Raw genomic sequence first — 26,313 nt, 5'->3', positions numbered from 1 at the left:
TTACTCTATGCCCACCTGAGGTACTGTTGAAGAAATCTCACTTTTCACTCAAGATGCTGGTTCTGGTACACTTGGATCATAAGTCCATTTGGTGAAAACTCGTTTGTAGAGGTTCATCAGTTCTGCGTTCTGAGATTTTAGCTTCCCATCAAAGCTGCACTTCATGTGGCCATGGGTACCTAAAGGCTCCTGGATGTGTCCTCTGCGGCCCCACTTTGTTCTCAATTTCACCAGTTTAAAACACTGCACATCCTTTCTATTAACATACCACTGCCATCTTAGTACAAATTTTGAAAGGATGACCACTCAGGACAACTCTCTTAATGACCATTCTGTTTGGATCCACCAACAAAAGATGGCCTGTAGCAATGAGATTGTGTATTCCATTGTTTTCCTGCTTGAAAAGCAGCAAAGATGAATGAGGAAAAGTGATTGGCAGATATACCGTCACCGCCAGGGCCATGTCAGCAGTCAGGAATCTCTGAAATTTAGGTTTGTCTGCTGCAGCGTGCTGAGAGAATAAAGGTGAGGCTTGGCAGTGCATGGATCGACAGTGGAATATGAGCTCCTCCTTAGCTTTCACAGAGTCAGTGCTGCCAGGGTCATGCCTCACCACCATATTCAATACTGACATCTTCTGTTCATAAGGTAGTGAAGAAAATGCAGTCAAGGGTGCTCCTTGCCTGAAGCACTCAACCCCTGAGACAAGGACTTCAAAGACATGAAGTGTGACATACCAGCCAAAATCAGCTCCTTCAACCTCTTTTTCTTCAATCTCTTTAAAGATGCTTTTCCTACTAGTAGTAAAGTTCTGCGACTGAAATATTCAAGCATAATCTTGAGGAAGATTTTTCCTTAGGTTCCCATGGAGATGTCCGGAAGCTCTTGAGGCCTTTGTATTTCTGAAATTGAATTCTGACAGCCGCATAACGGGGCGTGTCCACTTTATCTGGAAACATCTCTTCCAGTCTTGTTTACATTTCTCCAACGTTTATGCCTCAGCTTCTTCATCCACTTTCTCATCATAGAGATCATCATGCACAGACTCCCTTGTAGTTATAGTTTCACATTCCTTCTCTTCTTCATCTTCACACTTTCTTCCTGAGATTCCTCCTCCACAAAATCCTCATGTTCTATATCATCATATTCTTTACCACTTTAGAAACTCCCTTCAAGAAATCCTTTGTCTCACTCAACTCCTCCTCATTGGGCCAGGCTTACTCCCCCTGCATTGGATCTGGGATAACCTGTTTGTCAGGATTCCTGTCTAGCAGGGTCTGCCTTCATTAGGACTTTAAGGTCTTCTTCCATATCATCAACAGTATCCATGGCACAAATCTCTATTGCCATGTCTGGGTCCTTTTGGGATTTCATTACTCTAGGATTTAAAGGGAAAGGGTCCATGGGGGCATCTATGTGTTTCATCTGGAAATCACCACGTCCAGTGATATGCAGCAACCTATTTACATTCAGTGTCTGTCCACAAACATAGCCTGAAATTTCCAAGGTGCCCACCAAGTTATTCTCTTCACTAGAAACAAAATCAGCAGTATGGTCAAATAGGTAGGTCTGCTGATCTCAAAAAGCAAGATGCCGTTGCTTCTGGTTAGCCAACTGCCTAACCAGCATCCCTGCCTCCTGTTGAGTGTCTAACAAGAGGAGTTTGTCATCCAGAAAGTGCTTCTCCACTGCTTTACTTAGCTTCCTTCTGGCATCTATTTGTTTCTTCAGTGGGAGACCAGATAATCCCTGGACAGCTAGTGCTAATGAGGAGGGCCATCCTTGCTTCCCAGCTGTCTCTTCTCTGCCAGAACCGCCTCCTTCTTCTGCTTTTGGAGCTGACTGGCAGGACGCCTCTGGTCTACTCTGCTGAGTTCTTTTCTCACCTTCTTGCTTAGGGTGTTCAGTGCTAGACAGCCCTTGCCATCCTGCTGTGCAGATCCCCAACCCTGATGCCACCCACTTTTATGAGCTTTATTCTGTGGCTTGAGTGGGCTGGAGTGGTGGGCTGCCATGCTGCAGCTCACGTGTACAGAGTCAGCCCATTGTATTTATTTTATTTTATTCTTTAATTTTTTTTTTGTAAAGTCAGGGTCACACTATGTTGTCCAGGCTGGTCTTGAACTCCTGGACTCAAGTGATCGTCCCACCTTGGCCTCCCAAAGTGCTGGGATTACAGACATGAGCCACCATGCCCAGCCAATAATGTATTGCATATTCCAAAATTGCTAAAATAGAGTTTTAATGTTCTCATCACAAAAAAATGGTAAATTACTGAGGCAATGCATATGTTAACCAGTTAGATTTAATCCTTCTATAACATATGCATAGATCAAAACATCACATTGCCTCCTTTTCCACTGTATAGCAGAGGGATGGTACAGATACTTTGAAGGGAGCAAATAATACACAACAAACACACCAACAAATGAGTGGAAAACATTGTACTCCATAAATATATACCATAAAATAATAAAAAATTAAAGAATAAAATGTGGAAGATTTGGATATTATTTTTCTTTCCAGAGTTAAAATAATACCCTTTAATAAAATTTGTACAAGCTTTTTTTTTTTTTTTTTTTTTTTTTTTTTTTTTTGCGTTTGCCCTATTAGAATTCCCATACAGAAGACCAGGGAAAGAATGAACGTTCTTAGCAGTAAGAGGAAATATAGTCTAGCCCAGCAGAACTCGGAGATCCAGTGCTCTCTCGAGTACCACCAATCGAGTGGATGCATCCGTTTTTGATAACCATAACTATCTTTCCATGCCAAAATTTACTGTTTTGTCTAATCTCTGGTCAGCCCAGTTGAGCTAGAGAAAGGTTGTGTTCAAGTGCAGTAAATACCTCACAGAGAAACAAGTGAGTTTTCATCCAGGTGGTTCCCCTTTCAGGTGCAACTTAATTTCCTCTTGTTTTTTGCTCCATTGACATAGTATAGTCATCATCGGTCCTCAGTGCAGTGGTTAGCAGTTCAGACTCTAGATTAGACTAGCAAAGTTTGAATCCCAGCTCTGCTGGTTACTAGCTGAGTGCCTTTAGGCAAGCTACTAATAAACCTTTTTGTGTGTCTTGTTCCTCACCTTTAAAACAAGAATCACAATGCTTGTACCTATTTCATATAGTTGTGCTGACTTAAGTGATTTAATATTTGTAAAGCACATGGAATAGTTTCGGTGAATGGTGAATACTATATTTGGTAAATAAATAAAAATAATACCTACTATCTTAAACTGGTATCTCTAAATTCACACATTAGACTGCAACTAAACAGACTTTGGAGTCTGGAGCTAAATTGTAACAGGGAACAGGTATCCTAAAAACCAACACGAATTTACCAAACAGCCCTCAGTGTCCCCAGGGCTGATTTTTAACTGCTATTGCAAAGCATTCCACCCTCCCAGGGCCTGTAGATGCTGAGGGTATACGGCAGCCTGGAAAAAGTGTCGACTGGTTTTCATAAGCTCGGCACTGACTGATCATCTACTTTCTTATCCTTTGGGTAGGTGCTAACTGTAAGTTGGGTAAAATAGAAGTTTTACGGGAGCAGGGGACTGGGACGTCAGAGAACAAGCCCTGCACTCCCTCTGACATGGAGGTGATAACAGCAATTCAGTCAGGAGGTGACAGTCTGGACCAAGGGTGTGGTTAAAATGGCACAGGAGGGACAGAATCGGGAGCAGGTATAAGCTGCAGGCCAGGACTGTCCTTAGGGGCAGTAATGATGGGAGAGACCAACCCAACAGCCCCATTCAGTGATGAAAGTTGACTTGGGCATGGCCAAGGAGGGAAAAGACCAGCACCTCTGTCTCAGCCCTGGCAGTGGCTCATCCACCTGCTCTCCCTGGAGCCTCCTTTTCCACTGTGTAGCAGAGGGATGGCACAGATACTTTGATGGGAGCAAATAACACATGACCAACACACAAACAAATGATTGGAAAACAATTCTACACAGCAGTTCTTGCCTACTCCCTTGAGGCCTGACAAAGTTCAATCAAAATCAGAATTAAAGAATGCCCGTACTGGCCACCACAAGCAGGGGCTCATGGGCTTTGGAATCCAGGAGAGAGAGAGGACTCGGGAACGTCAAACACGCTGCTGACTGCAGAAGTTTCACTTTTCACCCTACTGTTTTCCTTAAAATTTCCCATGGATGGTATTCTTGGTTTTTGGGGTGGAAGAGAGAGAGGGAGAAGGGAAACAGGAAGGAAATATTTCAAGGGGGAACAAAGTTGAATTAAGACTGGCGGTTGAAGGCTGGTGATTAATGCCCCATCTCTTACTTCTCTCCTTCCATTAATGTCTAAGGGGAAGCAACAGAAAAGGTCGGTTCTGAGTAGGGGAAGCAAAGGCTGAGCGGTCACACTGCTCTCATCAGATTTAGTGAGATTTTTGCTCAGCTGTTTGCTGAAAGAAAAGCAGGAAAATGAAGAACCAGAGGGCGCAGGCAGGACCACTCTGTCTTGAATGGTCTCATTCCTCATTCTCAAAGAGAATCTTTCAGGCGTTAGCTCTTCCTTGAGAATTTCTGTGGCTCAGAAAACTGCCCTTTGAAGCCTAGGATGACCACTTTTTTTTAACGTTTATTTTTTGAGATGGAGTCTAGCTCTGTTGCCCAGCAGGCTGGAGTGAAGCGGCACCATCTCGGCTCGTAGCAAACTCTGCCTCTTGGTTTCAAGCAATTCTCCTGCCTCAGCCTCCCAAGTAGCTGGAACTACAGGCATGTATCACCACGCCCGACTAATTTTTGCATTTTTAGTAGAGACGGGGTTTCACCATGTTGGCCAGACTGGTCTTGAACTCCCGACCTCAGGTGATCCGCCTGCCTTGGCCTCCCAAAGTGCTGGGATTACAGGTGTGAGCCACCATGCCTGGTCGTTTTTTTCTTTTTTTTGGAAAGACCTATCTGTGATCCTCCCACTGGCTGCCCCAGGCAGGGCTGTCCGCTTTGTTGTCAGGATGTTTCATGTTGGACACTGTTATAGGTTGAGTTGTGTCCCCTACAATTTATGTGTTGAAGTCCTAACCCTTAGCAGCAGTGAACCTTATTTGGAAATAGGATTTTTGCAGATGTTATTAGTAAAGGTGGGCCCTCATCTGCTGTGACTGGTATCCTTAAAAAAAGGGGGAATTTGGGCCGGGTGTGGTGACTCACGTCTGTAATCCCAGCACTATGGGAGGCTGAGGTGGGCAGATCACGAGGTCAGGAGATCGAGACCATCCTGGCTAAGATGGTGAAACCCCATCTTTACTAAAAATACAAAAAAAATTAGCCAGGCGTGGTGGTGGGTGCCTGTAGTCCCAGCTACTCAGGAGGCTGAGGCAGGAGAATGGCACGAACCTGGGAGATGGAGCTTGCAGTGAACCGAGATTGCGCCACCGCAGCCTGGGCGACAGAGCAAGACTCTGTCTCAAAAAAAAAAAAAAAAAAAAAAGGGGGGGGCAGGGGGAGGTGAAATTTGGATTCAGACACATGCACACAGCGAGAATGCCACGTTCAGATGAAGGCAGAGATGAGGGCAATGCTTCTACAAGCCAAGAGATACTGAGGATTGCCAACACACCACCAGAAGCTAGGAGAGAGAACACATTCTTCCTCACTGCATTATAACCTCCAGAACTCCAGAACTATGAAACAGGGAATGCCTGCTATTTTAACCCACCACTTTGTGGTACTTTGTTATAGCAGTCATAGCAAACTAATACAGGCACCAACTTGAAGGTTTGGACTTATTGGAAATAAACAAACTTTTCCGTGGCAGGTGGATCTACTCCACATTGTCCCTCAGCCTTATATTTGACTTTTGCCAGTAACGGCTTGTACAATGACCCTTGGTGTGCTTCTGCTCCGGATCCCCCTATATCTCTCTGGTGGAAAATTTCCTAGCTGCTCCAGGCTGTGTGGGGGGGGATCAAGAATGGAGTTCTTTGTTTAGAGTTTGCGTGGTGTACATAAATAACGAGCATATGGGGAATTTTCAAGCCAGAGGCATTTCAGAACTAGGCAAGGGAAGAGAGGTTTCATTTGTTAAAGACGTTTCCTGTTAAAATTCATCACAAGCTTCTCTACATCCTCCCTTTCCAGTGTCCTGCCCCCTCCCCACACACCCCAGATATGTAAGAGACTTTCTTAGCAGCGTGGGCCCAACAGGATGTTGTGAGAATGAATAAGAAAAAACTAATACATCAAACCAGATGAATGGAAAAAGCTCTGTTTCTTTTTGTGCATATAACTTCAGAACTGTAAAAAGGAAACGAGTAAGAGAATTTCTCATAAGTGAACATGCTGTTAAGTGTGTCTAAATTGTTTATACAAAGGGTTGCCTTCAGAAAATCACCCCAGTTGTTCCTTTTAGTTATGGGGACATGCGCTGAAATTCTACCTTCAGGATTTTAATGGAGACTTCTTGTGTTCGTAGCTTATGGGCCTAGCTGCCCCAGGCTGTAAAGTAGGGGGGTCAAGTTTCAGGTGTAAGAGTTGGTCTACTCCAAGGCATTCCACCCAGAAAGCAGGAGGTGGGCCTGGCCCTGGGGAATAATTTTGGATTCGCTGAACGCAGGGTGCCCCACTTCGTTACTGCTATTTCCTATTATCCTGTGGATGCTTGACAGCAACCACATCTATTGGCTCTGTAAAAGCCCTTTTAAATAAAAATATTTCATTAGCTGCCAGGGAATTGGTGAGGCAAGCTGTGTAAAAGGCAGCTCCATTTGCTTGGGTCTGGGAAGGAGGTTGAGTCCTGGTTAGCACAAGCATCCCAGTTTCACACCCCATTAACAAGGTGTCAGTTGGATTTCTCCCTTTTAACCCAAACCACAGCCCTGGGGAAGCTGGCCAGCCTTCCAGTTGCTTCTGGTGCAGATATTCATGGTTTCATAGTCTGACTTAGTTGAAGGGATTTCTTGCAACGGTTTCAGAAGAGGTGCGTCCACATTCAAATGTAACCATAGGAACATACGGCAATGATAAATGTTCATCATACAAGGATTGCCTCGTATTTTGAATTATGGTGCTTTCTGGACAAACCTCCTGAAGATCAATATGTATAATTGGTGATTTGCAGTAATGTTAGGTAATCAAATAGAAAAAGTAACAAAAAATAACAAAAAGTAACAAAAGAGTAATAATTCCTACTCTTAAAAATATTTGTTAAATGGTAACGTGCAAGAGAGAATACAGAATATAAAGCATAAAACCGAAGGAAGTCAGATTAGGGTACAATTTATTGAAGATCTACAATGAGCCAGGAAATGCACTAAGTTCTTTATTGTGTATCCTTATCTTGGGAGGTGAGAGAGAGGGGTGGGGGGTGAGGGAGAGAGAGAGAATATGAATAGATCCATTTGGAGAATTTATGCTGCATTATTGAAGAAGGGTAATTTATAAGAGTGTCATGTAGGAGTTTGAGGGGCAACAGAAGAGAGGTAATTATGTATCCCCAAACCCTAAACCCAACAATCACATTTTTCTGATTTACAGAAGGGTCTAATCCCTGAGTAATGTTTTTAAGATCAAGGTCCAAACTCTGGCTTTGGAATAATTGGCCTGTTGCCTGGAGTCAGGGCTTTGGCTTTTAGAGACAAAAACAGTAATCAAAAACAGCTTTCAGAAAGATGTCACTCTACTCCAAGCCTACCACAGTGACTTGCACATAGTATGACCTGAAATAAGAGTTTGTGTAATGGATGAACAGAGGATTTTATATTGAAATGTTGTTTGTAGCAGACAATTCCTGTACTTCTTTTTCCACTTGAAGATGATGAAGAAAGACTTGTCTGAATTGCAATAAGAGAAAATAGGTTAGAATTCCCAGCTGCAAGCAGAAAGAAATCTTGGTAAGAGCTTCAGGAGGGTTAATGAAGTTCTTTCTGGAGTATCTATGGCAACAGAAAGGCTAAACATAGCCCTATGTACTATGTAGAAGAATAGGGTAGATTTTTTTCTTTTTTTTTCTTTTTTGTGACAGAGTTTCACTCTTGTTCCCCATGCTGGAGTGCAATGGCACAATCTCGGCTCACTGCAACCTCTGCATCCCAGGTTCAAGTGGTTTTCCTGTCTCAACCTCCCCAGTAGCTGGGATTACAGGCATACACCACCACCCCCGACTGATTTTTGTATTTTTAGTAGAGATGGTGTTTCACCATGTTACCCAGGCTGGTCTTGAACTCCTGACCTCAGGTGATCCACCCGCCTCGGCCTCTCAAAGTGCTGGGATTACCAGCGTGAGCCACTGCACCTGGCCAGATCTTTAAAATCTGCTCCTTACCCCTTTCCTGCGTGCCTTTTCATTTACTACTTTGGGGGAGACATAGTCACCTAGAATTATACTAAATCTCCCGGAATGATGGAACTCTTTCTTTTGGTCAAGATGCTCAGTCTTTTTGAGGACACAAGCATCACGCAGCTGATGTTGCCTGACCCATGTGACGGTATAAAAGGGATGCATATCCGTTAGGGATTGGTTTAGCTGAGAATGAAGGCAAACCCCAAATAAAATGGCACAAACAAAATAGAAATTGAAGAAGTTCAGAGGAAAATATCCTGTTCATGACATTGTCAGGAGCCACCTTTTTCATCTTGTGGCTTCTCTACCTTATGGCCCAAGGTGGTTGCTTGAGCTCCAGCCATCATGTCTACATTCTAGCAAGGAGGAAAGAAAGGTACATTTCATTTTTTGAGACAAGGCCTTGCTCTGTTACTCAGGCTGGAGTCTCGTGCCATAATCACGACTCACAGCAGTCTTGACCTCTCCTGGGCTCAGGTGACCTCTCACCTCAGCCTCCCAAGTAGCTGGGACTACAGGCGTGTGCCACCATGCCTAGCTAATTTTCGTATTTTTAGTATCGATGGGTTTTGACATGTTGCCCAGGCTGGTCTCGAGCTCCTGAGCTCAAGCAATCTGCCTGTCTTGGCTTCCCAAAGTGCTGGGATTATAGGTGTGAGCCACCACGCCTAGCCATATTCTATTCTTACAAGGACACTTCCTAGAAGTTGCAAGAAGCACCTTTGCTTTTATAGCATTGGCTAAAACTTACACATAGACATCCCACTTTCAGGGAAGGCTAGTAATGTGGTCTCTATTTTGGACATTAAGCACTAGTGAAATACAAGGGATTCTATTATGAAGAAAGCAGAGGAATTGGGTTAGAAGGGGACAACTTGCAGTCTCTACCGTGAAAGTAAAATGGGCATCTGAGAGATTTAATGACAAGGCTTGTCACCCTGGCCATGAAAACACTACTTTCCTTTCTAACTGTTCATTGTTAGCTTCTCGTTTGAGAGTAGGCACCAAAGGGAATCACTACACTCACCTTGGTTTTTCTCTCAGTTTTAACTTGATTTTGAAATCTTGACAGTAGAAACATCTTGGCAAACCCTGAGGGTGTTCACTGGACTCTCGGAGGCAGCCTAGGTTCCCAGGAGAAGAGCACTACTTTCAAACTGTAATGGAAAAATGCACTGTGAGGCAGCAGGTCTGGACTAGGGTCTGAAATTCTACATTTCTAACAAGGTCCCTAGTGACGCAGTGCTGCACTGCACAGACCATGTTTTCAGTGCAAAGGTTTAGAGAAAGTTTATGGCTATCTGAGTCCCAGTTTGTAGTAGGATATTCAGGAAGGGATAGTGTAGTTGCCCAATGTACAGATAGCCTGCTGTACAGATAGAGTCTATTCACTGAGACCGTGCTATTTCAGTAGAGAAAGAGCTTACTAAATGCAGAGCTAGCTAAGCCAGAAGGATGGGAGTCTGTTACTCAGAACAGCTTCTCTAAAAGGTCAGAGGCTAGGGTTTTTCAAAGAGAGTTTGGCAGGAAGAGGGGTAGGGAAGGGAAAATGCTGATTGGTTGGGGATCATAGGGGTAGGAAAATGGTCCTCTTGCACTGAGTCAGCTTCTGGGTGGAGGCCTCAGGACCGGTTGAGTCATGACTCACCAGTCCAGGTAGAGTCAGCTGGTCACCAGAATGCAAAGGTCTGAAAGAAAATATCAAAAGACCCATCTTAGGTAACACTCTAGTGATGTTATCTATAGGGGCAATTAGGGAAGTTACAAATCTTGTGACCTCTTCGAATGATGGCTGGTTATTGTTTAAGTATGCTCACTTTTAGCAGAGTTCTGGCCCCTCCCATAATTCTAATCTTGTGGCCTTCCTTTAGTTTTACACAGGCAGTTTCCGTTCCCAACAAGAAGGGGGTAGTTTTGGGAATAGCTATTGTCATCCTTGCTTGAAGGTAAATTATAAACTAAATTCCTTCCAAAGTTAGCTTGGTCTATTGTCCAGGAATGAACAATGACAGCCTGGAGGTTAGAAGCAAGATGGAGTCAGCTATGTCAGATTTCTCTTATAATCATAATTTTGCAAAGGTGGTTTCAATGGGGGTGGTAGTGACCAGTATATCTGTTAGTGGTTTTCATATACTACTGTTCATAAGAATGCCCTTATGGAGCTTGGTAAAATACAGACTTCTAGGATCTTGACAATTGCTTTCAATGTGACAGGTATACAGTATACAGGTATACAGTAACAGATGTCTGATTTTTATAACAGGCACTCTGAGTTACTTCTGATAAAAGTGGTCAAGGAGCAGCATTTTGAGAAATATTGGTAGTCTGTGTGGGTGAGGGTCTTGACCTCTCGGATCATAAGTTTACAGAGATCCTGGTGTTCTGGGAAATGTGAGTTTTAGATAGTCTGGTTTAATTTATTAAAGGAGACACATATTGCTAATCTTCGTGGCCCAGGAAAATTTTATCAAAGGTACATTTTCCTCCATTTTGGAGTTAAGGGTTTTGTTCTTGCAGGAAGTTTGAGGGTGTCTTGGTCAGCTCAGTTGCCATAACAAAAGGCCATATATGCAGTGGCTTAGATAATAGACATGTATTTCTCACAACTCTGAAGAGTGGAGATCTGAGATCAGGGTGCCAGCATGGTTGGATTTTGGCAAGGGCTCTCTTCCTGGCTCGCAGACAGTCTCCTTCTATAGCCACCTTCTTGCTGCGTTCCCACATGGCAGAGAGGATGTGAGCTCCCATCTCTTTCTCTTCTTATAAGGACATTAACCCCATGAGAATTTCATCCTCATGACCTCATCTAAACCAAATGGCCTCCCAAAGGCTCCATGTGAAATACTGTCATACTAGGGGTTAGGGCTTCAACATAACGACTTTTTGGGGAACCCAAGCATTCAATCCATAACAGGAGATTCTGCATCACTAAGAATGGTACTGGCTGATTAACAAGAGGTTTGGTGTGGATAGAGGTGGATGTGAGGGCAGGGGCAGGGGAGAATCAGAAAAGGGAAGAAGGAGAAGGGGCGGGGCAGAAGCTGATCTCTAGAGGGCATTGATGCATGCAGTCATGGTGCTGGCCATTGTAGAGGTGTTACTTCATTTAACATGGTAGAGGTAGTGGGGAGTGTTTCATTTTACCTTAGACATTTGTTTTAATATTCTGTTTGCACATATTAAATATTTAATCTACAAAAGGGTTGGAGGAAAGAAATCGCTTTTCTGATGACCGAGTACCAGGACTCCTTTTTGCCTCTTCATCTTCATACCATGTACACTGCCTGAAAGGTGTTCCTCCCTCCCTTCCTCCTGCCTCCTTCCCATTCCCAGATCCACATTTCCAGTTCGGTCTTTGAATCCCATTCCCAGATCTACATTTCCAGTTCAGTCTTTGAATCCTCTGTACCTATAAGGGACTAGTTCAAGTGCTAGGTAGATATCTCTGTCACCCTTTTCAGGAGTCCCAGATCATAGTCCCTTCCATGGATTCAATCCTTCATTCATGTGGATTAAGTTTCCCACATTTCTGCAATCAGCCTGGGAATTCAGGTCAAACCCCAAATACCAGTAATCCCAAACCAAGCAGCGATGGTGTTCTGAGATTGAAGAGTTGGTGGATGATTCATTCTCGTTTGGTTGCTTCTCCAGTGCACTCAATAGCTTCAGGCCCTGTTTCCCAGGAGATTACTATTCCACCTCTGAGGAGAGAAAAATGTGGTGGCCCTAGGGGTTCATTTCTTTTGATCTTTCAGTAAATTAGCAGACAGCTGGCTCAGTGGGTCTGCATTAGCTTGATTAAAGAACAGGCTGATTCCAGCCCTGGGCTCCAGAGGCTCCATTTCCAATAAGGACACTTCCTTGACAAGAGAGCACCCAGTATTATAGCTATATAGATATTTCCTGTCCTTGTCCCCAAAAATGTTTGCAACTTGATGCTGGTGAGCTCTATTCTACCTATCAATGTATTGCATTGATCAGGGTGTAGATTCCAGTCTGGGTCTGAAGACCTGAGAACAAAGAGCGGCAAAGGCAGAGAATATCAATATTCAATATTCAAGCTCAAGCAGTCAGACAGAGAGTGAATGGGACCTTCCTCTGCCTTTTTCTTCTGTTTGGTCCCTCTACAGATTACATCATGCCCACCCACATTGGGGAGGGCCATCTGCTTTCTTATTCTACCAATTCAAATGCTCATCTCTTCCAGAAACACCCTCATAGACACACTAAGAAATAATGTTTGATCAGGCTGGGTGTGGTGGCTCATGCTTGTAATTCTGACACTATGGGAGGCCAAGGTGGGTTGATCATTTGAGGTCAGGAGTTTGACACCAGCCTGGCCAACATGGCAAAACCCTGTCGCTACTAAAAATATAAAAATTAACCAGGTGTGGTGGAGCATGCCTGTAGTCCCAGTTACTTGAGTGGCTGAGCCAGAAGAATCGCTTAAACCTAGGAGGTGGAGGTTGCAGCAAGCCCAGATTGTGCCACTGCACTCCAGACTGGGCAACAGAGCGAGACTTCATCTAAAAAAAATAAAGTTTAACCAGCAATCTGGGCATTCCATGGCCCAGGCATGATGACACATAAAATTAATCATCACATGTATTGTATATATATTTAAAATGTCTGTGTTCTAATATGCTTTGGCATCTTAAAAAATGTTTCCAGCTGGGCACAGTGGCTTATGCCTATAATCCGAGCACTTTGGGAGGCCAAGGTGGGTAGATCATGAGGTCAGGAGTTTGAGACCAGCCTGGCCAACATGGTGAAACCCCATCTCTACTAAAAATCCAAAGATTAGCTGGAAGTGGTGGCACACACCTGTAATCTCAGTTACTCAGAAGACTGAGGCAGGAGAATTGCTTGAACCCAGGAGGCGGAGGTTGCAGTGAGCCGAGATTGTGCCACTGCACTCTAACCTGGGCGACAGAGCAAGACTCCGTCTCGAAAAGCAAAAAAAACCCAAAAAAACCAAAACCTGTTTCCATCTCAGGATAGGCTGTCCCTCCCACTACTGGCCAATTCTGGGATACAGCAAAGGGCTCAGCTGGGAGCATGCCCTAGGTATTCAAATTGCCCAATCCAGGGCCTCATCTCCTCTGTCTGGTCCATGCACCCCAGGAAGCAATATTCCTCTGCCTTAATCATCCCAGGGCCAGGTACCGGGCAACTAGGGACACACTTACAGCTTTCAGCTTGCTGAAATTATTCAAACTAGCCAATCCTAGTTTGTCTTTCCTATGGAAACTTCAATAAAGACTCTAGCATAAACCATTTACTTGCTTCTATCTTCTGCTTCCTGACCACCCGGGTGTCTTTCCTCGTGACCCTGAGTGGCCTGTTGTAGCTCCTGTCTCTAGGACCTGTGAGTATAATACACTTTGTTTTCCTGACACTCTCCTCTGTCTCCTCTTGTGGTGGGCACCTGGCTGAACATTTCATAAAAGAATGCAAAACGGTTGACCATGGGCTTGGGACTTACATATGCCTGGCCAAGGCTTTTGGGATAATGAGGGCTCAGGGAACTCTGTGCCCTGTGCTACTTCTCTGCTTGTCATCTTCCCCCTTCCACAAAGCCTATTTTCTATCTGTATCATGAGGCATAAATGATGTGTGTCTATGACTTCTTTGTAAAACAGTTTCCAAGTTTCGGTTATTAACCACTCCTGCATTTGAGGATAAAGTGACCTCTGTGGTGACAGATCATGGGATTAATAACAAATGGTTGGACCATTGCTTTCATCCCAGTTAATAAATATTCCATGAGTAATTGAATCTTGTTGAATTAGTTGGGCCATAAAGGCTTCTTCCTCCTTTGCTAGAAATGCAGCCAGAGTTGTGCTTTAAAAGACACGTGCGCACGTGCTTACACTGAACAAATTCCCTGGCAGAAAGAAAGTGGTGGAGGAGTTAGAAAGGCAGAGAAAAGCAGAAGGCAGCACCAGAGGAAGGATGTATGTGAAAGCTTCGTACATTATACAAATGAAATGGTGATATATTCCCCAGTAGAAGGAGACAATGCTGTTTGGGGGTTCATACATCCTGTTTCTTCTTGTGGTTAAATTGAAAGAAATTAATGATGTTGGGAAGGAGGGAAAGCTGAAGGAAGACCAGAGCCTGATGCCTTGGGGTAATGATGCTACCTCCATCTGTGCCTTTTTAATGCTGACAGGAGCCACCCCTTCTGCCTAATGGAGAAACATACCCAGTTTCCATGCAGCTTAGAATAGCTGGGGTTGAAGAGAAGGTGCAGGGTTTTCCTTTTTTGGCTCAGTGCCTTTTTAGTTAGTTCCACCAACTTGGCTGGGGGACACTGGAGATAGAAGTGTGACTGCTGTTCCCCATCCATAGGGGCAGGCCACATGGGCAGACTACCTGACATTTGTATCCTGCTTCCCTGCAGGGTGAGGCAGTCTCATGAACAGAATCCCCCGAGCTGAAGCAGGGGGAGGGCTCTGGAGAGAGAGGGCCTGGGTTCAGAGCCTGCCCATTTAGTGATCCCAAGACCTTGGGCAAATTTCACTATCAACTTGCCAGGGAGAATTTCCAGTGCTGAGGATAGGGTGGTGAACAAAGGAACTTTGGTTCTTGCGGGGAAACAGTCTAAGAATAAGTAGCAAGAAAAGAAAAGAATGGCAAAGTTTAATAAAGATTTCAAAGGACACACTGAGGGGCTGAAAGAGTGATGCTGGGGTGGGCCGGGAAGAGGACCAAGTCAGATATACTTCCTACATTCCGGGCACTCATGTCCTACTGGGAGTGAGACACACACATACATACACACCTGCACACATGGTGGAATGCGGCAAAGAAAGCAAACAAGGGCCTACGAGAGGAAAAGGCAGGGGATGCAGGTGGATGAATCCACTTCAGGTGGGTTGGTCAGGGGAGGCCTCTAGGAGGTGACAATCAAGCTGATAGAAGATGAGAAGGCTGCCCTTCAACAACAGGAGCAGAGCATTCAATCTGAGAACCAATAACAGCCTATACAAAGGGACTGAGGAGGGAATGAGCTGGGAGCACCCAAGGAAGCGAAGGAGGCTCAGTGCAGCTGGAGCCTGTGAAACAGGATGTCCGAGGAGAAGCTGAAGCCAGGAGCCAGGTTGGAGTCCCATCACATGAAGTTGTGTGGGCTCTGATGGGGACTTTAGAGTCTCTTTTAAGTGCAGAAGAAAGCACTTCAGGCAGGAAAGTGATCTAATCCAGTTTATTTTGAAAGACATTCATGCTTGCTGTTATTCTTAAACCTCTGTATAGTGGGAATAGTCATAGTACCTACTTCAGAGGGTTGTGTGAGGGTTAAGCGAGGCCTGAATATAATGCACTTGGCCCAGTGTCCAGCACACAGCAAGTTCAGGGCACATTACCTAGTATTGGTATTCATTTACATGCAAAGCTGGCTTCAAAGCCATTGAGCCCTCCTTATTCTAACTGGCTGTTCTTGCCATAGCCACTTGGAGCTGCCTTACAAGGTGAGGTCAGATCGTGTTTGTGTGTCTATGTCTCTCTACCTACCTGCCTGCCTACCTCTATCTCAGTCATCTTTATGTACAACTGGAGTAGCCAGAGGTAGGGTTAAGATTTTTCTCAGAACACAAATTTGGATCTAATCCAACAGTCAGACAAATGGGCAGTCAATTTCCTAGGTCCTTGCTGTTGTTATCATTTTCATCCAGGGGCTATGAAATACATACTTTGGTCATAACGTTCATGCCAGGCCACCATAGAATACTAAACTTTAAGCTAAAACTATCAATATTGGACATTTTCTTCCACCTCTTTTTTGTTCTCTACCCTGCTGTCTGTGCTGGGGTTGACCTCCAGGGACCACATCCCTTCTGACTACTGGATGATGTGGCCAAATGCAGGAGACTGGAGGACAGACAGACTGAGAGGTCAGGATATGTATTCCTTCTGCTGCCTCCCTATCCAGCCACCTTCCTCTACCAAAAGCCACAGCCACTGTTGTGGTGAACTCCTCTACATTGCTGGTTTCTCTGGGTCCAGGTTACCTCTCTTTCCTCTTAGATCTTCAGGTCAGGGATTGTAGCAATTTTCTGCTATTTCTAGCCCAGAGGTGCTTGCTGGTTTCCCTCGATCCTGCCCACACTTTGATAAATAGTCTCTTCATTGAAATTATTTTAAATCACCCCTTTTTGTGTGTGACATCTATTTCCTACTGGGACCCAACCCATATACTCTCTAAGATCAAATGTTTTAAAAATGTACCCTGGTTATTAGGGCAATAGCCAGCTAAATGCAGGTATATTTTAACATTCATAATATTTTAGTGTTTCTAAGATGTGCCCCCCACACATGTATTTTAGCGCCTCTGAAATCAGGATGAGATTTGCAAATGGTGATGTTTTACTCTTGCTACTGGCTTGGCATCTGTGGGTGTTTTCTTGTGCATGTGTGAACTTGGTCATTCATTGCTGGTCATGGAGTCTTCATTTTAATGGAGTTATGTTTGTTGTTGGTACTACTCACTGGTGTTTAAAGTATTTCAGTAGGTTTACAATGTGATTCAGCCCTGGAATGAAGTCATTATGTACACAGAGGCATGAAACAGAGCAGCGAAGCTTAATTTTGATGTCAGTGAAGCAAATATCCATCTTGGCAGAATGGAGGAAATTCCATATTTTTAAAGGGTTTTATGGGGCTTAAAAAAGGAAGATACTGATAAGTAGTTGGAACTGTGTTATATGTGTTACTGAGATATGTGCAAAAGGATTGCCTATAATAGGATGAGCAATGTGACTAAAGGAAGTAGGAATTCCCAAATCCTTTGGAACAAATCAAAGAAATTTCAAAGAAGCAAGGAGTTGGTGTCATTGATTGGCAGTTTTCTTTTTTTCTTTCTTAGTGGCACATACAATAATGGTGTACCTTACAGATTGTTGACATCTTAGATTTGATGAACTATGGTATTTCCTAGAATGCTATTTTCTGGTTTCTAGCCCATTTCTTGACTCCAGTCTTACCTCTCTGGCAAATTTACAGAGAAACAAAGGCATAGGATTCATCTCCAGGCTGGTGGAGGATGTGCTTCTTAAGTCTCCTTCTTCTAGCCCCTGATCCCACATACTCTAAGGGTTTGAAATTTGAAGGCTGATGAGTTACTGAACCTCTAGGGGAGTCTAGAACCTCTCAGAGGCCAAAGGCTTGCTGAATGTGCTGGGGTAGAGAGAAGACTGCTGCCTCAGGAATGTTCTCGTTAGCTGAGGTAATTGAACATTTTGTCTCATGGTCTTCATGGAATAACAGAATAGGCCTTAAAATATAATTCTAGAAAGAAATTAGGGGGCAATCAAGTAACAATTCAGTGGAGTAAGAACATTCAACCCAGGGCATCACTGCTGTTTTCTTCCAAGATTCCAGTGCAAGACCACCTGTGTCTTGTGGCCCTGCTGGGTAAGCTGGTGAGGGAATTACCAACAAGGCTGCCCCTCAGATCCAGGATGCATATTCAAACCACTTTATTTAGGAAGAGTTGAAGGTACTTACACACACCTATTTCCCCAAATGGCAAGAAATATGATCTGTTTGAGTACACATTTTGAAAGTATTTGAAATGCCCCTTTTGAAAATACCCCTTTTCAGATATGATCTTCCCAAGGACCGTGTGCTGATGGAGAAATGACTTGAGTGCAGAGTGAATTTGTGAGATGCCTTTAGAACTCTGTCCTCAAAATTGAAAAAATAAAAAAAGCAGAATAAACTTAGTACTTAACTCAAAAGGTCTGCTAACAGGTCATATACATAAAGGTGGGAAAGAGGTTCAGAGACAGATGAAGAAATTCATGAGGGACAGATTCTGTTCTAAAGATAGTTCAACTGCTGTGCCAGCCTCCTTTTGTCCCTGGTCCCTCCATCTCCCCTCCCCGATTCTCCCACTTTTTACATCTGTCTTTCTGCTCAGAAAAACTGGCATATATGGACCCATAAAGGGTTTCCATGTCTTCATCTTCTGGGTTTGTCCAGTGAAGAAGGAATCCCAGGATGAGATGAGAAGGAAGGGATTAATGGGGTCAAATTTTTATTGCCCCGGCTCCGTGCCTGCTAGGTTGCCTGGAACTGCTGTGTGCATCTATGGGAGGTCACAGCTGTTCTCAAGGTGTGGTCTCTGCATAGTCTCTTCTTTGGTAACTTCTCCTCTTCTTTTTAGGCCCAGTCAGTCCCAGTTCTACTAACTATTAAACTGCAGGTTACAGCGCTATCTCTGTGGCTCCTCTACGCCTACAGCTTTGTAAGTATATCCTTCTCAGAGTATGCTATTTGAAGAGTGCCATCTGCTTCTCAGTGGAACCCTGATGTTCGGGTGCCACATACTCCCATTTTCATGGAAGATATTATCTGCTATAAGGTTTGAGAGATTGGAATTACCCTGGTTCAGTTTCTTTAGCCTTGAATTTCAGAAGGTAAATGCAAAGCCCTGACAATGATGACCTAATTCCCTCAGTTCTTCTTGGTATCAGAGATTTGGATGAGTTTAGAACGTTGATTTTTGGACTGGGCACGGTGGCTCAACCTGTAATCCCAGCACTTTGGGAGGCTGAGGTGGGCAGATCACCTGAGGTCAGGAGTTTGAGATCAGCCTGGCCAAAATGGCAAAACCCCGTCTCTACTAAAAATACGAAAATTAGCCAGAGATGGTGGCACATGCTTGTAATCCCAGCTACTCAGGAGGCTGAGGCAGGAGAATGGCTTGAACCCAAGAGACGGAGGTTGCAGTGAGCTGAGATCACGCCACTGCACTCCAGCCTGGGCGACAGAGTGAGACTCTGTCTCAAAACAAAACAAAACAAACAAACAACAACAACAAAAACATTGATTTGAGTTTTGGGAATTTGGAGCTCTAGGTCTGGGACAAGGAGTGTGATTTGTTTGTAAAGTGATGTGTTGGACTTCAGTGTTCATTTGAATAAGTCATTTAGTGATGGTCATTTCTATATCTCTTATTATTCAGCCCCTCCAACTTACCTAAGAATAACAAAATCACAGATAATTTGTAGGTTAAAATTAGTCTTTAAAGCTATTTTTGGCTGGGAGTGGTGGCTCATGCCTGTAATCCCTACACTTTGGGAGGCCGAAGCGGGTGGATCACCTGAGGTCAGGAGTTTGGGACCAGTCTGGCCAACATGATGAAACCCTGTCTCTACTGAAAATACAAAACATTAGCTGGGCGTGGTAGTGCACGCCTGCAGTCCCAGCTACTCAGGAGGCTGAGGCAGGAGAATTGCTTGAACCCAGGAGGCGGAGGTTGCAGTGAGCCCAGATGGTGCCACTGCACTCCAGCGTGGGCAACAAGAGCAAAACTCCACAATTTTTTTTTGTCTCCTCTCAACAGACCTTGAATAACAGTGCAAATTTGCTGAATATAGAGTTTGGTGAGTTTATCTTTCCAAACAGATTAGACTTTGACATTTCATAGTTATAATTGCAAGTGATACCTAAAGGGAAGTTGGACTGCTATGGACAGTTGTTGAGGATGTGCACTGATATCTGTAGGGGGCACCATTCATACATACTGTGAATTTGCATGCAACCTGCACAGCTGTGTGCAGTGACCCTAGGAGGGGCCATAATCACCTCCAGCACTGATGGGCAGAACAAGGTGGAGTTTAACCATTGCCCACACTGCCTCTGGTTATCTGCATTTTAAACTTATGCCTTAACCTCAAATATCTGATTCATGGTGTGAATTTTGCCTTTACTGTAGCTCTTTGTATATTGCAGCTAAATATTTCACATACGATGTTTCAATGCTTGAGAATATTCTACGGCAAATTTAATTTAGGGTGCACCAAGATGAAGAGAAGAAGCACTGGATCTAGCGCTGGGTACCTGGATTCAAACCTTGGCAGAACAATCATGAAGCAGTTCTGTCGGGACTCTCAGAATCTCAGGCTTCTAAACTGTAAAACAGGGTAAATAGTAGCTTTCTTATAGGTTTTGATGAATAAACAAGATTACATATTTGAAAGAGCCTTACACACAATAAATGCTGAGTAAATATTGGTTTACTCTTACAAGGCAAAATCTATATAAGTGACATTTTCAGAAAGGATTAATAGGTGAGTCTCTCAGGCATCAGTTTACAATAGATTTTTTTAATGCAACAGAAACTGTTTGGGAGGCTTGAAAGAGTAGGTTAGCTGGACTTGAGGCTAACTGCACATGACATTCAGCTCCAGGGGCAGAGGCCTGATCCCTAGAGGTTCAAAACTATTCCTGGCTTTTGCTCTTTTCTCTGGCATCTTGAGTTTTCCTATTTATCAACAGGGCCAACTGGCAAAGAGGTATTCTTTGCCTTTGAATGTTTGCACAGCCTCCTCTTCTGATTAGAGAAATCAGGTAGATCTGGGATCTTTCACTTTTACCTTAATTGGTACACAGCACATTGCAACATTGTGTCTATTGGAGTTGAGTATGTGGGGGATGATTTTTTTTTTCAGAGTCATACTTTGTCTGGGACTACAAGTGCACACCACCATGGCCAGCTAATTTTTAAAATTTTTTTGTAGAGATGAGGTCTCATGTTGCTCAGGCAGCTCCTGGGCCCAAGCAAACCTCCCACCTTGGCCTCCCAAAGAGTTGGGATTCCAGGTTTGAGCCACTGCACCCAGCCTAGACATTATTTTCTATGGTGATAGGATTAGGGAGTGGAAGTGAAGGATGTTATAATGTAGGCTTTAACTTGAAAAGGGATATAATCTACTCCCTCTTTTAGGTGACTCCTGATTCTCGAAGCCAAATTTTTCAATCTTCTTTTGTAATTCCAGGAGCCAAAACAACAAAGGAAGACCTGGTTCCAGTAATAACAATGATATCTTATATTTGTATAATGCTTTGTACTTTGGAAAGCAGCTCTATAATCTCATTTGACTCTCACATAAACCCAGTGAGGTGGCTTGGGAGGCATTCATTCCTTTATTTTACAGCTACGAAATCCAAGAAGATATTAAGTGTCTCGCCATATGATCTCATAACATGTAAGTGATAGAGTCCAAGTCTCCTGGATACTAGTCCAGCATATTTTACTTTACACTGCATCATCTTGAGCATTCACATTCTTTTAAAAAATTATAATAAAATTTTTAATGAATATATAATGTGTGTTCATGGTTTGAAATTTAAAAAGGTACGAAAGGATATACGGTCAAAATTAAGCCCTCTTCCTTCTTTTCTACTCTCTTAAGAATGTATTGCCCCTTCTGGATATGACCACTATTCCCTGTTTCTCATGTCTTCTTTGGTGATATTCTGGGCATTTTAAAGCATAAATGTATATTTTCCCCTTCCCTGATGGACTTAAAAAAAAATACCGCAGTGGAAATACCCTAGAGAAGTGGTCTTGGAGAAGTTGGTAAGTAATCCCACTTGGGCTTTTGTGAGAAATATACCTAATCTTTGTGGCTTTGCTTTTGGGAATCTAAACAGTATATTTTAGCTTTTTTTTTTTTTTTTTTTAGATGGAGTCTCACTCTGTCACTCAGGCTGGAGTGCACTGGAGCTATCTCAGCTCACTGAAACCTCTGCCTCCCAGGTTCAAGCAATTTTAATGTCTCAGCCTCCCAAGCAGTAGCTTGGATTACAGGTGTGCACGATCACGCCAAGATAATTTTTATATTTTTAGTAGAGATGGAGTTTTGCCTTGTTGGTCAGGCTGGTCTCGAACTCCTGGCCTCAAGTGATCTGCCTGCCTTGGCCTCCCAAAAGTGCTGGGATTATAGGCATGAGCCACCATGCTTGGCCCCTAAGTCTTTCTCTTCTTCTGCCTAACATTATGCTTGAGGATCAGGAGTTTGCTTTCTGGTTCATAAAGTTATTTCCCATCTTCCTCCATAATTTGTAAACCAGGGCCATAAGAGCTTTCTCTCTTGTAAGTATCGGATATTGTTTTCTGGAACATGAAATCATCAAGATAGCACTTGAGAATTGGAAGTTGGAGAAAACCACCAAGCATAATAGAAATGTAAGTCCCTACATTCCTGGTCTTTAAATTAGCTCCTCTGATAGTGCCTCGCTATTCCACAACATCGCAATGCCTCAGCTCTTCTGATAGGGTGTGTTATTTATGGCTCCGCTATAGGGCCAGGTTGGTTCTTCCCAATCCATTACACACCAGTGCTAATACTCAGTTCACCCTACCTGAAACTCACCAAGAAAGCTCCATGCCTGAACTGGCCCACACCTTTTTCAACAAGATGAATCTACTGGAGCTTGTACTTGGGTATTGTGTCACGGTCTAGTTGCAGACACTTCTAAGCACTGACATTTTGCAAATCAACAGTGGGGACTGGCAGTGGTGTGAGAACCACACTTTAAGCAGTCCCGTGTACAAAATGCTGTGAACGGTTTAGCCAAGTAAATGAATGCTGGCACTGGCTGCTTAATTAGGAGAATAAAGCTAGTGCTTTCATCTTAGTTCTTCATAGCTTTTGATGAGGTGATGCTCTCCTATTTATTGTCCCTCCTTTTACTGTTTTTTCTTTTTCTTTTCTTTTTTTTTGGGACAAGGTCTCGCTCTGTTGCCCAGGCTGCAGTGTGACAGTGTGAATACAGCTCACCCCTGCAGCCTTAACTCCTGGACTCAACTAATCTCCCACAGCAGCTTCTCAATTAGCTGGCACTGCAGGTGAGCACCACCATGCCAGACTAATTTTTTTTTTTTTTTTTTTTTGTAGAGGCAGGGCTCTCACTATGTTGCCCAGGCTGGTCTCGAACTCCTGGGCTCAAGTGATCCTCCTGCCTAGGCCTCCCAAAGCACTGGGATTAGGGTTGTGAGCCACTGTGCCTGACTCATTTTACTTTTCTTCTTTTGGGATGGATTGGTGGACATAACTTGTATCTGAATCTACCAGAACAAGAAATCCTACTACAAAGATGAAATTAAGTTGACTGTGTGTTGAAGCACACAGTTTTCACCCTTATGTGTTACTGGAAAAAAATTCATATGTGGCAGATGGGGAAGACCAAATAGACACATAGCAAAGGAGAAGTCTACACACTAAAGAGAGACACCCAGTCATTGTTCAGGCTGTGGCAGGCTCAACCTGCTGAGTACCTGTCATTCATCCCAAGCCACCCTGTTGCCAACCACCAAGAAGAGAATCTGCCATTTAGTTGACAATCTGGAATCCAGTTCCTGGGGACTTAGTCTCTAGGTTATTCCATTATAAAAGTGACATCCGTAACTGAAATTTCTTTCCCATGGGTCAGTGAAAGAATTTCCAGAAATACTGTTGATAATTCCTGAGCATCATTAACCGATCCATGGATCCCAGAGACTTTTTTGCTCTGTGAGGAAGAAAGTCCTTGTGATACTTTATGGTAAGCTTGAACCACTTAGGCTATGCAAGAGATTCTGAGACCCAGCTCCCTACTACGGTGAATGTTGCTGCACACTGTTGCAAATTTCCTTCTTCTCCATCAATACATAGGGATAAGCTGAAAACCTCATCAGAATTAACAGGGAGACTGGAACTGCTTTTCATGAAAGGCCAAGAAGAGAAAGTTCTCAAAGTACTGAGTATTGTCCAGTCCAGATCACCCGTTGCTTGTAAAAAATGCAGATATCAGAGCCACTGAATCAAAATCTCTAGAGGTGGGATTGCAGAATCTAAAATGTTAACAACCTCCCTGTGGAGTCTTAAGCACACTAAAGTTTAATAACCACTAGTTTAGGGGTCCTCATTTTAACTTAATCCTTAGTGTCTGCCTACACACTTCCAGGTGTTTCTCCAGACTCCATCATCCTCAGTGTGTTAAAATGAAGGAATCTGTGTCAAAATAACGCTAGCATCAATGAAGAGGCCTCATCTTCCCAATTGTCTGAGGTGTCCCCTCTGAAGCTGTCATTGTTGCTGATGGCTCCCAGTTCTGGCTCCCCTCGCTGTCTGCTTTCTCATCTGCATGGCGCGGCTTTGCCCCTAGCCCAGGCTACCAGAACTTTCTTGTGAGTGCATCACTGGCTGGGTTGCTGGCAGCATGTAATAGCTCTGATTTGGTGGTCTGACAGACTTGGGGTAGATCCTGCCTCTTTTGCTTGCCAAGTGACTCTTGCTGGTTAAATTCTCAGGCTCAGGTTCCTTATTTCTAAAAGAGAAAATAGTTTATACCTTAAAGGATTGTGTTAAGATTTAATAAGATAATTCATGTGTCTAACATATAATGAACACTCAGTACATTTTAGCTGTTATGATATTAATATTACATATGAAACCACAGCATTTGTCATGATTCTTGCCAACATCCTTAGATACAGGACTCTATCTTTGAGCTTGAGCCTCAGTTCAGGTGGTGACCTCTCAGCCCAGTCCAAGGGCAGAGCAGTTCTTGCCACATGGACATTGCCTGACTTGGTTAGAACACTGCTCATGGATACACAAGTCCAGTGATTATTCAACTGGCTGCTCAACATCTTTTGTCTGGAGCTCCTAAAGGATGCTCAAACTCAAATGTCCAACAGTAAGCTGGGCATCTTCCTCTCCCAGGCTGTCCGCTGTCAGCCTTCCTTTCTTGGAGAAGAGTACCATGGTTTCTATGGTTGCATAAAACAAAAAATCTGGAAATCATCCTTGACAACACTTTGGAATCTATCACCAAGGCCAGTCAGCTATACTTCATAAATTTATCTCCAACCCATTTCTCTCATGTCCACTGCCACTGCTCTGATTCAAGTGGTTATATATATGTATTTTTAAACATATATATATCTTTTAAAACACACACATATATACATATGTTTTTTTTTTTTTTTTAAACTGGGCCACCAGTTAAAAAATCTAGTTAATAATCTCTTAACTAGTTTTCTGATCTCACTAGTATACCCTGTGCCATACAGAATAATTAAAACACAAATCTAATTATAGCACTATCCACCCCTCTCTAGTCATTTATTCTAGGAAATTCTTTTTGATATTTATTTTGCTTGACAGGCTTGACAAATATATTAGTTGATATTATATTGCATATTTTTTGTTTATGGCCTGGCTTTCCCACCGGAATATAAGCTCCATGAGGGCAGGAACTTTGTTTTATTCACTATAGATGAGTGCCTGGTGCTGGTAGGCATGCAATGAGCATTTGTTCCATGAAAGGTCTTACTCCCTTTCCATGCTTTCCCGCTGGTTTCAGGATATGGAGCAAAATCTGTAGCACAAGCCATGAGGCCCTGTACACACTGGCCCATATAATCTCTCTAGCTTTAGCTCCTCTCCTCTTCTCATGCTTGACTTTCTTGAATAGGTTAGGCCTCCCCTGTGCTTCAGGGCCTTTGCACATGCTGCTCACTCTGCCAGGAAACCTGCCTAACAAATACTCCTCAATTGCATCTTAGCTTTGTGGGGATGTCTATACCAGCCTTTTCAACCCTGTAATTTTTTGTAGCACTCATCACAGTATGCAATTATATACCTGTTTCACGGATTATTTAATTAATATCTCTGTTCTGGTAGAACAGAGATTGGCAAACTATGGCCATATGCCACACTGGGCATCCCATCTACTTTGTATGATCTGCAAATATATCCATGCTTGTTCATCTATGTATTGTCTGTGGATGCTTTCATGTTACAGTGGCAGAGTATGTGACCTCATGGACTGCAAAGCTTAGATATTTACTATCTGGCTCTTTATAGAAAAATTATGCTGACTCTTCTCTAGATTGTAAACTCCAGGAGAGCAGGGGATATTTCTGTTTTATTCATTAGAGCACATATGATGTGTTCAATAAATATTACATAGATGAACAAATGATTTCGAGTAGGCCAACATTATTTTCCTACTGCTTCTCTAGAAAGTAATAATAACCTCCATTACAGGTATATTCCTAAACTTTTGATAATTGGCTCACATTAGTAATTGCAAAAGGTAAAATTATGACTCTCAGGCATTCATTGTGATTAATATTGCTTAAATGTGATGAATTGTGGGGCTGGGTGTAGTGCATGTTCCACAGTGGCTAGTGGGATGGGTATATGAACAGAACTGTGAACAGTATTTACATATGGAGATCAACC

The 26,313-nt window shown here is 43.3% G+C and overlaps 1 pseudogene; it reads right to left on the bottom strand.

Moving 5' to 3' along the window:
* Nucleotides 1–25,460, bottom strand: LOC103225098 (pre-rRNA-processing protein TSR1 homolog pseudogene; annotated as a pseudogene).
* Nucleotides 25,461–26,313: the final 853 nt, after the last annotated feature.

This window comes from Chlorocebus sabaeus, chromosome 4 (assembly GCF_047675955.1).
Source record: "Chlorocebus sabaeus isolate Y175 chromosome 4, mChlSab1.0.hap1, whole genome shotgun sequence".
In the NCBI taxonomy this organism is placed as follows: Eukaryota; Metazoa; Chordata; class Mammalia; order Primates; family Cercopithecidae; genus Chlorocebus; species Chlorocebus sabaeus.
This window is presented reverse-complemented; position numbering and strand designations above follow the sequence as displayed.